The sequence below is a fragment of the Pan paniscus genome, chromosome 18 (assembly GCF_029289425.2).
Source record: "Pan paniscus chromosome 18, NHGRI_mPanPan1-v2.0_pri, whole genome shotgun sequence".
NCBI lineage: Eukaryota > Metazoa > Chordata > Mammalia > Primates > Hominidae > Pan > Pan paniscus.
Genome location: NC_073267.2, coordinates 34961751 through 34976046, shown reverse-complemented (window position 1 = coordinate 34976046; position 14296 = coordinate 34961751). Strand labels below are relative to the sequence as shown.

General features: G+C 42.6%; 1 pseudogene; it reads left to right on the top strand.

The window, feature by feature from the left end:
- Positions 1 to 9355: 9355 nt before the first annotated feature.
- Positions 9356 to 14296, top strand: part of LOC129394097 (zinc finger protein 519-like) — a 37602-nt pseudogene continuing 32661 nt past the window's right edge.

Below are 14296 nucleotides of genomic sequence, written 5' to 3'. Positions count from 1 at the left end.
GCTTGGTAGATCTTCCTCCATCCTTTTATTTTGAGCCTATGTGTGTCTTTGCACGTGAGATGGGTTTCCTGAATACAGCACACTGATGGGTCTTGACTCTTTATCCAATTTGCCAGTCTGTGTCTTTTAATTGGAGAATTTAGTCCATTTACGTTTAAAGTTAATATTGTTATGTGTGAATTTGATCCTGTCATTATGATGTTAGCTGGTTATTTTGCTCGTTAGTTGATGCAGTTTCTTCCTAGCCTCGATGGTCTTTACATTTTCGCATGAATTTGCAGCGGCTGGTACCGGTTGTTCCTTTCCATGTTTAGCGCTTCCTTCAGGAGCTCTTTTAGGGCAGGCCTGGTGGTGACAAAATCTCTCAGCATTTGCTTGTCTGTGAAGTATTTTATTTCTCCTTCACTTATGAAGCTTAGTTTGGCTGGTTATGAAATTCTGGGTTGAAAATTCTTTTCTTTAAGAATGTTGAATATTGGCCCCCACTCTCTTCTGGCTTGTAGGGTTTCTGCTGAGAGATCCGCTGTTCGTCTGATGGGCTTCCCTTTGAGGGTAACCCGACCTTTCTCTCTGGCTGCCCTTAACATATTTTCCTTCATTTCAACTTTGGTGAATCTGACAATTATGTGTCTTGGAGTTGCTCTTCTCGAGGAGTATCTTTGTGGCGTTCTCTGTATTTCCTGAATCTGAACGTTGGCCTGCCTTGCTAGACTGGGGAAGTTCTCCTGGATAATATCCTGCAGAGTGTTTTCCAACTTGGTTCCATTCTCCCCATCACTTTCAGGTACACCAATCAGACGTAGATTTGGTCTTTTCACATAGTCCCATATTTCTTGGAGGCTTTGCTCATTTCTTTTTATTCTTTTTTCTCTAAACTTCCCTTCTTGCTTCATTTCATTCATTTCATCTTCCATCGTTGATACCCTTTCTTCCAGTTGATCGCATCGGCTCCTGAGGCTTCTGCATTCTTCACGTAGTTCTCGAGCCTTGGTTTTCAGCTCCATCAGCTCCTTTAAGCACTTCTCTGTATTGGTTATTCTAGTTATACATTCTTCTAAATTTTTTTCAAAGTTTTCAACTTCTTTGCCTTTGGTTTGAATGTCCTCCCGTAGCTCAGAGTAATTTGATCGTCTGAAGCCTTCTTCTCTCAGCTCGTCAAAGTCGTTCTCCATCCAGCTTTGTTCTGTTGCTGGTGAGGAACTGCGTTCCTTTGGAGGAGGAGAGGCACTCTGCGTTTTAGAGTTTCCAGTTTTTCTGTTCTGTTTTTTCCCCATCTTTGTGGTTTTATCTACTTTTGGTCTTTGATGATGGTGATGTACAGATGGGTTTTCGGTGTGGATGTCCTTTCTGTTTGTTAGTTTTCCTTCTAACAGACAGGACCCTCAGCTGCAGGTCTGTTGGAATACCCTGCCGTGTGAGGTGTCAGTGTGCCCCTGCTGGGGGGTGCCTCCCAGTTAGACTGCTCGGGGGTCAGGGGTCAGGGACCCACTTGAGGAGGCAGTCTGCCGGTTCTCAGATCTCCAGCTGCGTGCTGGGAGAACCACTGCTCTCTTCAAAGCTGTCAGACAGGGACACTTAAGTCTGCAGAGGTTACTGCTGTCTTTTTGTTTGTTTGTGCCCTGCCCCCAGAGGTGGAGCCTACAGAGGCAGGCAGGCCTCCTGGAGCTGTGGTGGGCTACCCAGTTCGAGCTTCCCGGCTGCTTTGTTTACCTAAGCAAGCCTGGGCAATGGCGGGCGCCCCTCCCCCAGCCTCGCTGCCGCCTTGCAGTTTGATCTCAGACTGCTGTGCTAGCAATCAGCGAGACTCCGTGGGCGTAGGACCCTCCGAGCCAGGTGTGGGATATAATCTCGTGGTTCGCCGTTTTTTAAGCCGGTCTGAAAAGCGCAATATTCGGGTGGGAGTGACCCGATTTTCCAGGTGTGTCCGTCACCCCTTTCTTTGACTCGGAAAGGGAACTCCCTGACCCTTTGCACTTCCCAGGTGAGGCAATGCCTCGCCCTGCTTCGGCTCGCGCACGGTGCGCACACCCACTGACCTGCGCCCACTGTCTGGCACTCGCTAGTGAGATAAACCCGGTACCTCAGATGGAAATGCAGAAATCACCTGTCTTCTGCGTCCCTCACGCTGGGAGCTGTAGACCGGAGCTGTTCCTATTCGGCCATCTTGGCTCCTGGAAATTTATTCTAATATGAAAAGAATCACTAAAGCAAGCAATTGAAAAAATATTCAGCTGAGTCACTCTCATATCTCATCACTTTGATACACTCTGTTCTCCATCACTCTTCCACATATCTGGACCCTTGTGATTATACTGGACCCATGGTGATAATTTGTGAAAATCTCACTATATTTCAACAGCAGACTAGCAATCTTGATCACATCTGCAATCTTATATTTTCTTTGCCATGGAATCTAATGTATTCCCAGTATCTGGGGAATTAGTATGTGAACACATTGGGAAGGTTTTGTTTTGCTTTTCTGAATCCTTCTTAATGTATCACTTAAAAATGGTCCCAGCTCTCTCCCAGTTTAGTTTCCATTCCAGTAATTTTTTTTTTTTTTTTTTGAGATGGAGTCTCCCTCTGTCGCCCAGGCTGGAGTGCAGTGGTGCAATCTCAGCTCACTGCAAGCTCTACCTCCTGATTTCACGCCATTCTCCTGCCTCAGCCTCCCAAGTAGCTGGGACTACAGGCACTCGCCACCCCGCCCAGATAATCTTTTGTATTTTTAGTAGAGACGGGGTTTCACTCTGTTAGTCAAGATGTTGTCGATCTCCTGACCTCGTGATCCACATGCCTCGACCTCCCAAAGTGCTGGGATTACAGGCGTGAGCCACCGCGCCCGGTCCTTCCATTCCAGTAATTTCTTATGTAAACTCTTTTTTATCTCGGTATAACATTGCTAATGTCCACCTCTCAATTATCAACAAAAAAAATCACTATTTTATTCACTTCACGACAACTATGAGGTTGCATCAAAAGAATCAGATGTTGGCCGGGCGTGGTGTCTCCCGCCTGTAATCCCAGCACTTTGGGAGGCCGAGGCAGGCAGATCACCTGAGGCTGGGAGTTTGAGACCAGCCTGGCCAACATGGTGAAACACCATCTTTACTGAAAATACAAAAATTAGCCAGGCGTGGTTGTGCACGCCTGTAATCCCAGCTACCTGGGAGGCTGAAGTGGGAGAATCACCTGAGCCCTGGAGGTTGAGGCTGCAGTAGCTGAGATTGTGCCACTGCACTCTACCCTGAGCAACAAAGCAAGACTGTCTCAAAAAAAAAAAAAGGCAAAAATTTTTTAATCACATGTTGATCTGTTTCCTGAGACTTCCCTTAATACAGGGATACTTTCCAATGCCTAGAAAAATACTTGGTTTCCAATAATAAAAATATCTTCCCTCAAGTTTTCTCAGGATATCTCTAATACCATATCTAATATCTTGTAAAATTTTATAGAATGATTTTTCAGGCACTATCCTATGTTATTTAGCTTGGATTCAGGCATCATATATCATCAGTTTAATTTAATCCACAGCTTAGAACAATTCAATTTCATGACATGTTAAGATAAAAAGCCACTGCATTCACTCAGATTTTTCTGAGGTGAAAAGGTGTCCAATTATATTTTCAAAATCACTTATTGGGATACTGTTCCATAAGTGTAAATAGATAAGCCAATGCATAAATGGTAATAATTAGTATTTCTGGCTTATAATTAGAAATTAATGGCTGAAGTAAAAATTGCTCAAAACACACATACACACACATATAAGTATATATATGTACTTTTATAAATACATACACATATATAATTTTAAAAAAAAGAAAAGAAAAGAAAATGCCAGCTCCGTCAGACCTACATAGGCAAAGTGTTCTGTTCTCCAGAGGACACAGCTGTGAGCAAGGAAACTAGACATGACTCCCCATGGAAGGTAGGCTGCTTTTCACATTCCCCTTCCATCAATTTGCCCAGGTGCATTTGTAGAGGGCAGGAAGATTCCTCCATTCCAAGCAGCATGAGTGTTTAAATATGTACTGTCCTCCCCAGGAGATCTTACTTCTTTTTGAGATGGAGACTTACTCTGTCGCCCAGGCTGGAGTGCAGTGGTGTGATCTCGGCTCACTGCAACCTCCGCCTCCCTCGTTCAAGCGATTCTCCTGCCTCAGCCTCCTGAGTAGCTGGGATTACAAGCATGTGCCACCACACCCAGCTAATTTTTGTATTTTGGGTAAAGATGGGGTTTCACCACGTTGGTCAGGCTGGTCTCGAACTCCTGACCTTGTGATCTGCCCGCCTCAGCCTCCCAAAGTACTGGGATTACAGGTGTGAACCACTGCACCTGGCCGAGATCTTACTTTGATGTAAAGTATCAAGCTATCCTGCTGTTGTGTTCCACCCCTCATTCTTCAGTCTCCTCTGCTGCTTCTACTCACAGGAGTGTTTTATTTCACACATTTATCAGTCACGCACCCAGTTGTTAGCAGTAGACACTTATTTTTGGCCCCTGTGATATCCATCAAGCACAACTTTAATCATAACTAAACATAATATTAACTTAATCATAATTACGAGTGCACATATATGATCTTCTTCCTTAACAAATAATACCTATTAAATTGTTAGATGATAAGATCATGACATTTCTTCTTATAAATATCTAAGAATCTTAGCATAGGGCAGCAGCTCAGCCTGTTTAGGTTCAGGATAATGAGCTATCTTTCCTACTCTGATGAAATTTCTTCATTTGACCTCAGTCAGGACCACCCAGCCCACAGAATTCTATTGTCCACAAATTTACTTTTTCCTGCTCTCTCTAACCCAGTCCAACATATCATTTGTTGCAATCAATATGACTTCATTTCTCAATCCAATTGGCTTTGTTGGATCTTGCTTTGTTTGCCTTCTTGCAAGTCTTTCAACTCCATTTGAAAATGTTTTCCCACTCCCCAAAGAAAAAACTGTCAATCAAAAATTATATGTCCAAGAAAGCTATAGAACAACAATAAAGACAAAATATGCATCTGACTAAGGTCTACAAGCATCTGTAAGGAACTCAAACAAATTTACAAGAGAAAAACAATGCCATTAAAAAGTGGCAAAGGATATGAACAGACATTTTTGAAAAGAAGACATACGGGCTGGGCGCCACCTCACGCCTGTAATCCCAGCACTTTGGGAGGCCAAGGGGGGCAGATCACAAGGTCAGGAGATCAAGACCAGCCTGGCTAACAGAGTGAAACCTCGTCTTTACTAAAAAATACAAAAAATTAGCCGGGCTTGGTGGCACGCACCTGTAGTCCCAGCTACTTGGGAAGCTGAGGCAGGAGAATCACTTGAACCTGGGAGGCGGAGGTTGCAGTGAGCCGAGATCGCGCTACTGCACTCCAGCCTGGGTGACAGAATGAGACTCCGTTTCAAGAAACAACAACAAAAAAGACATACATGCGGCCAAAAAGCATATGAAAAAAAGCTCAATATCACTGATCATTAGAGAAATGCAAATCAAAACCACAATGAGACGCCATCTCACACCATTCAGAATGGCTAGTTACTATTAAAAAGTAAAAAAAAAAAAATAACAGTTGCTGGTGAAGTTGTGGAGAAAAGGGAAACACTTATACACTGTTAATGAAAGTGTACATTAGTTCAATCATTGTGGAAAGCAGTATCACAATTCCTTAAAGAGCTAAAAGCAGAACTACCATTTGACACAGCAATCCCATTACTGGGTATATACCCAGAGGAATATACATTATTCTACCATAAAGACATGTGCATGCAAATGTTCATTGCAGCACTATTCACAATGGCAAAGATGTGGAATCAACCTAAATGTCCATCAGTGACAGACTGGATACTAAAAATGTGGTACATGCCCACCATGGAATATTATTAAGCCATAAAAAAGAATGAGATCACGTCATTTGCAGAGACATGGATGGAGCTGGAGGCCATTCTCTTTAGCACACTAACATAGGAACAGAAAACCCAGTACCGCATGGTCTCACTTAAAAGTGGGAGGTAGGCCGGGCACTGTGACTCACCCTTGTAATCCTGGCACTTTGAGAGGCCAAGGCAGGAGGATCACCTGAGGTCAGCGGTTTGAGACCAGCCTGGCCAACATGGCAAAACCCCATCTCTATTAAAAATACAAAATTAGCTGGGCATGGTGGTGGACACCTGTAATCCCAGCTACTCTGGAGGCTGAGACAGGAGAATCGCTTGAACCCGGGAGGCAGAGGTTGCAGTGAGTTGAGATCACGCCACTACTCTCCAACCTGGGCAACAGAGTGAGACTCCATCTCAAAAAAAAAAAAAGTGGGAGGTAAATTACAAGAACTCATGAACTAATGAAGACACTGGGATTTATATACTTGAATGTGGAAGGTGGGAGGAGGGAGAGAAGCAGAAAAGATAACTATTGAGTACTGGGCTTAATACCTGGGTGATGAAATAATCTGTACAACAAACCCTCATGACATGAGTTTACCCATATAACAAATCTTCACATGTACCCCCAAACTGAAAATAATTTTTTAAAATATCAACATTAATTATAGCAATTACAGTCATAATCTTTTATAACAGAAGAAACTTTGAGTAATTTTTTAATTGTTCCCAGGGCTTATTCTCACACAATATTCTTTCTGATTATTTCTTGTTAACTGCAGAGAAACTATAGAAATGTGAGATACTAAAAATTAAAAATAAATACATTGAAAAACACCAATTCTCAAAATAAAGTTAAGAAGAAATAAATATATAAATAGCTCTACATAGAAATAAATGTAACATATTAATAGATCTATAACAAAGAAAGAGATCAAATTAATTAGAACCTTTACACAAAGAAAAGCCCCAGGACAAATGGCTTAACTGGTAAATTCTATTAAGCATTCAATAAAGAATTAATACTGGGCCAGGCGCAGTGGCTCACGCCTGTAATCCCAGCACTTTGGGAGGCTGAGGTGGACGGATCACCTGAGGTCAGGAGTTCAAGACCAGCCTGACCAACACGGAGAAACCCGTCTCTACTAAAAATACAAAATTAGCCTGGTGTGATAGTGCATGTCTGTAATCCCAGCTATTTGGGAAGCTGAGGCAGAAGAATTGCTTGAACCCGGGAGGGGGAGGTTGCAGTGAGCCAAGATCACACCATTGCACTCCAGCCTGGGCAACAAGAGTGAAACTCCATCTCAAATAATAATAATAATAATAAATACTAACTTTTCACAAATATTCCAAAAAATTGAATCAGTGAAAACATTTCCCAGGTCATTCTATCAGATCAGCATTACTATGATTCCAAAATCAAACAGAAACATTACTAGATAAAAAGTGACTTATCATTATCCTTCATGCATACAGACACTAAGATTCTAAAACAAAAAAAAAACTAGCAAACTGAATCTGAATCTAGCAAAATATAAAACTCTTTAACACCATTGTCAAATGGGATTATTTTGCAAATGCGATGTTGGCTTAAAATCTAAAAATCAAACAATTTTCTAGTTTAGAAAATAAGTAGAACCATCTTCTGTTACAGATTTACATAATCATGTGTATTAGCAAGGTATTCCCCAAAAACCCACTAGACCTAGTAAACAAGCTCACCAAGGTCACAAGATACAAAAACAACCTATAAGACTGAATCGTACTTTTATATGAAAGCAATGAAAAATATGAAAGTAAACAATTCTTTTAATAACAGCATCAAAGAAAGAAACATTTAGAAATAAATTTGCTGAGCGTGGTGGCTCATGCCTGTAATCCCAGCTCTTTGGGAGGCCAAGACAGGTGGATCACTTGAAGACAGGAGCTCGAGACCAGCCTGGACAACGTGGAGAAAACTCATCTCTACCAAAAATACAAAAATTAGCCAAGTGTGGTGGCGCACGCCTGTAGTTCCAGCTACTCAGGATGCTGAGGTGAGAGGATCACCTGAGTCCTGGAGATTGAGGCTTGCAGTGAGCCAAGATAGTGCCACTGCACATCAGCCTGGGTGAGAGAGCAAGACCCTGTCTAAACAAGCAAGCAAACAAAAACTAGAATGAGATAATAGTTATTGCTCAATAGATTATTATATCAAAAAGATGGTAACAAATGTTGACTAAAGTGTGAAGAATACGGAATCCTCACACATTGTTGATGAGAATTAAAATAGTGCAGCCATTGCGTGAGAAAAAGGCAATTCTTCATAAAGTTATATATGGTTTTACATATGACTCAGAGATCCCATCCTCAGGTAAATACCCAAAAGAATGAAAATCTGCAGCACTCAGAGATTCATATGTGAATGTTTACATCAGCACTCTTCATGTAGCCAAAACGAATAGAATCCAAGTATCCATTAACTAGTGGAAGAAAAAATAGTATGTGCCATAGCCATACAACAGAATATTACTCACTAATCAAAAGGAATGAAGCAGTGATGCATACTACAACAGGAATGGGCCTCTAAAACATTAAGCCAAGTGAAAGAAATCAGACCCAAAAGACTACTTAATTGATGATTTCACTTATAAGAAATTTTTATAAAAGACTCACCTTTAGAAACAGAAAATAGATTGATGATTGTCTAAGGTTGGGACAGTAATAGGGATTGAATGCAAATTGACTAAAATTTTCTTTAAGAGAAAAAGACCTGCTGACAGAGCCAAAATGCTGACTGGGTGCAAGGAGGAACATCTCCCACCAAGAGACCAGGACATCAGGAAGACGGGCACACTTTGAGCCAATCTTTGGAGGGAAGGCATTGAGAGTAGACGGAGGGAGAACACAGATGCTGGGCTGAAGTGGGAGGATGCTGGGAATGCTGCACAGGGCTGCTGAGCATTGGAACTCATTCCTGGCCCCCGGTGACTCTTGAAAACAGGTGGGTTGAGCAGGTGAAGAGTGACCCACTCTCACCGCAGACCTCTGGAATTCTAGAAGTAGGAGGTCCTACAACCCCCACAAACACTTGAGCTGGCAGAGAGAGCTGCTTAGATAGGAGGAAAGGGCTGGACCCTAGCCTGTGCAGAACCCAGAAGGGTTGGCATGGAAATAGCCGCAGTGGGCCACAACCAAGGATGCCCATCCCCCAAGGTTTGTAATGTTCTTCTAGGAGACTTTAGCCTTAGAGTTACTGTCATACCTGGACAGGGCAAGACAGTCTTGCAGTGGAATGGGCCAGTCTGGCTTGAGCACCTTCCTGTCTGCTATCCTCTCCTGAGGACCCAGCATGGCTGCACCCATTTGCAGCACAGCCTCAGATGCCTAACCAGGGTGCTTCCCTGGGGCCCTCATCATAGCTCCTTTGCTGGAAGACTGAACCTGACTGTTGGACAGCTCCAGCAGACTGACCACTGCCAACATGCACCAGCCCACTCACAGATTACCCCCACTACAGCCTCCGCCTGCTGCTTTGCTGGTACAAACTCACCCAAGAACACCCTCTCCCCCCGACTGCCTTGCTGATGTGCAGTGCATATGGGTGGACCTTGCCTTCCCCACTGGGGCACGTGAACACATGCACCCCACAGCACCTGACCACCGCCATTGTGAGTGCACCCCAACACCTTTCCCCTGCTGATGGGTGGGCACCCTGCTCTGCCACCACCATTGGCATGAAAACACACACAAATGCCCACAACTGTGCCACTGCTGCTGCCGGCACAAATGCATGCACAAACACCAGCAATCCACCCCTACTACACCACTGCCATTGCAGGCATGAACACACACACAAACACTCACAAGCCCACCCTCACCAGTGCTCTGCCACTGCCACAACCAGTGTGAGTGTGGGCACCACACATGTCTAATTTTAATTGTTTTTGTAGAGACAGGGTCTCCCAATGCTTCCCAGGCTGGTCTTAAACTCTTGGGCTCAAACAATCTTCCTGCCTCAGCCTTCCAAAGCTCCAGGATTATAGATGTGAGCCACTGCTCCTGGACTAGCTCCAATTTTGAAAGAAGTTCTACTCTGTGTAAAAGCTATCAAACAGCATTGCATGTTACAAAGAACTCTTGGGTGAAAGAAAGAGTCAATTGGTATGGCAAATTTTACTGCTGTCTTATTTTAAGAAATTGCCACAGAACCCAACCTTCAGCAACAACCACCCTGATTCACACCCATCAACATCAAGGAGAGACCCTCAGCCAGGAAAAATATTATGACTTGCCAAAGGCTCAGATGTTCATTAGCACTTTTTAGCAATGAAGTATTTTAAACTAAGGAGTGTACTTTTTTGGACATAATGCTATTGTACACTTAACAGACTATAGTATCTTGTAAACATAATTTATATGCACTGGAAAACAAAAAATGCATGTGACTTGCTTTATTGCAAGATTCACTTTGTTGTGCTGGGCTGAAACTGAACATGCAATAATTTGTGGTATGCCTGTACCTTTTAAAAAATGAATACAGTGGATAAATATCACAAACATAATGTTACACTAAGAAGCCAGATGCAAAAGTATACATGCTATCTCATTTCATTTCTTTAACAAAATAGCAGACAAAGCAGAGTTTCTGGCTCAGGTAAGGGCGGAGTCGCTTTTTGAACAAACACTCTCACTGAAAATAATAAGTTCTCGCATCCAACACAGGAGCACTCAGATTCATAAAACAAGCTCTTAGAGACCTATGAAGAGACTTAGATAAGCAGACAATAAGAGTGGGAGACTTCAACACCCCCACTGACAGTATTAGAGAAATCACAGAGGCAAAAAAGTAGCAAAGATGTTTGGAACCTGAACTCGACACTTGACCAATTGGACCTAACAGACATCCACAGAACTCTCCACCCCAAAACAACAGAATGTACATTCTTCACATGGCACATAATCTAGAATCAACCTTTCAATCGGCCATAAGACAATTCTCAGCAAATTCAAAAAATGAAATTATAACAACCACACTCCTGGACAACAGCACAGTAAAAATAGAAATCAGCACTAAGAAGATGCTCAGAATTATACAATTACATGGAAATTAACAACATGCTCCTGAAAGATTTCTGGGTAAACAATGAAATTAAGGCAAGAATCAAGAATTTCTTTGAAACAGTGACAACAAAGATACAACATACCAGAAACTCAGGGACACAGCTGAAGCAATGTTAAGAGGAAAGGTTAAAGCACTAAATGCACACGTCAGTTAGAAATATCTCGAATTAACAACTTCACATCACAACTAGAAGAATTAGAAAAACAAGAGCAAACCAAACTCAAAACTAACAAGACAGGAAATAACCAAAATCAGAGCTGAACCAAATGAAATTGAGACATGAAAAACTGTACAAAAGAGCAATGAAACCAGAAGTTGGTTATTTGAAAGAATAAATAAGATTGATAGCCCACTAGCTAGACTAATGAAAAAAAGAGAAGATCCAAATAAACACAATCAGAAATTACAAAGAGGACAGTACCCCTGACTCCACAGAAATACAAAAACTCTCAGAGGCTACCATGAACAACTCTGTGCACACAAACTAGAAAACCTAGAAGAAACAAATAAATGCCTGGAAACATACAACCTCCTAAGATTGAACCAGGGAGAAATTGAAACCCTGAACAGATCAATAATGGCTTCTGAAATTGAATCAGTAATAAAAAGCCTACCAACCAGAAAAAGTTCAGGACCAGACAGATTCACAGCTGAGTTCCACAGATATAGAAAGAAGGGCTTGTACTATTACTATTGAAATTATTCTAAAACAAATTAAAAAGGAGGAACTCCTCCCTAACTCATTCTATTGCCAGCAACATCCTGATACCAAAACCTGGCAGAGACACAACCGAAAAAGAAAAATTCAGCCAATGTCACTGATGAACGATTCAATTTTTGAAGTGAAGGAACTCAGATCCAAAAAGCTGTATATTCAGCCCTCTGTATCCATGAAGTTTGTATTCTTGGATTCAACCAACCAAGGATCAAAAATATAATTAGGCCTATGATGCTTGCATCCATACTAAATCTATAGAGTTATTTTTCTTGTTAGAATCCCCTAAACAATATCAGTATAACAACTATTGACATAGCATTTACATTGCATTAGGTATTATAAGTAGCCTAGATATGACTTAAAGTTCATGTGCATAGGTTATATAAAAATAGTGTACCATTTTATATAAGGCATTGAGCATCTACAGATTTTCATATTTGCAGGGATTTGAAAAAATCCACCATATATACTGAGAGACAACTGTAAATTATATAAATCTATTTATAGAGCATTGTAAGAAAGAGCAAAATTATAGAGATGGAAAATGAGCAGTAGTGGCGAAAGGAAGGGATGGGGAAAGTTGTTTACTGAAAGGGACAGCATAAAAGAAATTTGGTGGGTGAAAAAAGTTCTGTGTGGTACTCCAGTGGTGAAAGATGACTCTAGACCATTGTTAAAACCTGTTGAACTGTACACCACAAAGAACAAATTTTTCTGTATAAAATTTTTAAAAAATCAGACCGGGTGCAGTGGCTCATGCCTGTAATCCCAGCACTTTGAGAGGCCGAGGTGGGTGGTACAACCTGAGGTCAGGAGTTCAAGACCAGCCTGGACAACATGGTGAAACTCCATCTCTGAAATACAAAAATTAGCTGGGCATGGTGGCGGGCACCTGTAATCCCCGTAAGCTACTTGGGAGGCTGAAGCAGGAGAATTGCTTGAACCCCAGAGGTGGAGGTTGCACTGAGCCGAGATTGTGCCATTGCACTCCAGCCTGGGCAACAGAGCAAAACTCCATCCCAAAACAAATTTTTTTTAATAGACCAAGTTGCTGAAGAAATTCAGATAGAATATAGACAATGACAGATGAATTAAACTATATTCCAAATGTATGACATACTGACTATTTCACCGGGGTTGGAGATGAAAAGTCCTGACCCAGTAACTTTGGGAAACATACGGGGTATTGCAAGAATCAAAATCTCTACACAAACACTAAACTATATTTCAACTTAATTGTTGAAATTCCTCTGTCAGGAAGATTTGTCTCTTCCCTCCCTCTTTCTTCCTTCCATTCTTCCTTCCTTTCCATTTCTTCTTTCTTTCTTTTCTTCTTTCTTTTTCTTTGAAATGGAGTCTCACTCTATCGCCCAGGCTGGAGTGCAGTGGTGCAAGCTCAGCTCACTGCAACTTCCGCCTCCTGGGATCACGTGATTCTCCTGTCTCAGCCTCCTGAGTAGCTGGGACTACAGGCATGCGCCCGGCTAATTTTGTACTTTTAGTAAAGACAGGGTTTCACCATATTGTCCAGGCTGGTCTCAAACTCCAGAAGTCAGATGATCCACCCGCCTCAGCCTCCCAAAGTGCTGGGATGACAGGCATGAGTCAACGTGCCCGGTTGGTATTTACTTTCTAATTATACATGGACCTTTACATAAATGCTTTGTGCATGCATGCAATTCTGTATGCATGTTATAATATCAATAAATGTTAAATATTATGGGTTGGGTGTGGTGGCTCATGCCTGTAATCCCAACACTTTGGGAGGTCAAGACGGGTGGATCACAAAGTCAGGAATTTGAGACCAGCCTGACCAACATGGTGAAACCCCATTTCTACTAAAAATACAAAAATGAGCCAGGCATGGTGGTGCGTGCCTGTAATCCCAGCTACTCAGGAGGCTGAGGCAGGAGAAACACTTGAACCCAGGAGGTAGAGGTTGCACTGAGCTGAGATTATGCCATTGCACTCCAGCCTGGGCAACAGAGCGAGACTCCATCTCAGAAAAAAAAAAAAAAAAAAAAAAAAAAAAGAAAACATATTGGTTCTGGAGCCAAGATGGCTGAATAGGAACAGCTCCGGTCTACAGCTCCCAGCGTGAGCAACACAGAAGATGGGTGATTTCTGCATTTCCATCTGAGGTACTGGGTTCATCTCACTAGGGAGTGCCAGACAGTGGGCGCAAGACAGTGAGTGCAGCGCACCGTGCAGGAGCCAAAGGAGGGCGAGGCATTGCCTCACTCAGGAAGCACAAGGGGTCAGGGAGTTCCCTTTCCTAGTCAAAGAAAGGGGTGACAGACGGCACCTGGAAAATCAGGTCACTCTCACCCCAATACTGCGCTTTTCCGACGGGCTTAAAAAACGGCGCACCAGGAGATTATATCCCGCACCTGGCTCAGAGGGTCCTACGCCCACGGAGTCTCGCTGATTGCTAGCACAGCAGTCTGAGATCAAACTGCAAGGTGGCAGCGAGGCTGGGGGAGGGGTGCCCACCATTGCCCAGGCTTGCTTAGGTAAACAAAGCAGCCAGGAAGCTCGAACTGGGTGGAGCCCCCCATAGCTCAAGGAGGCCTGCCTGCCTC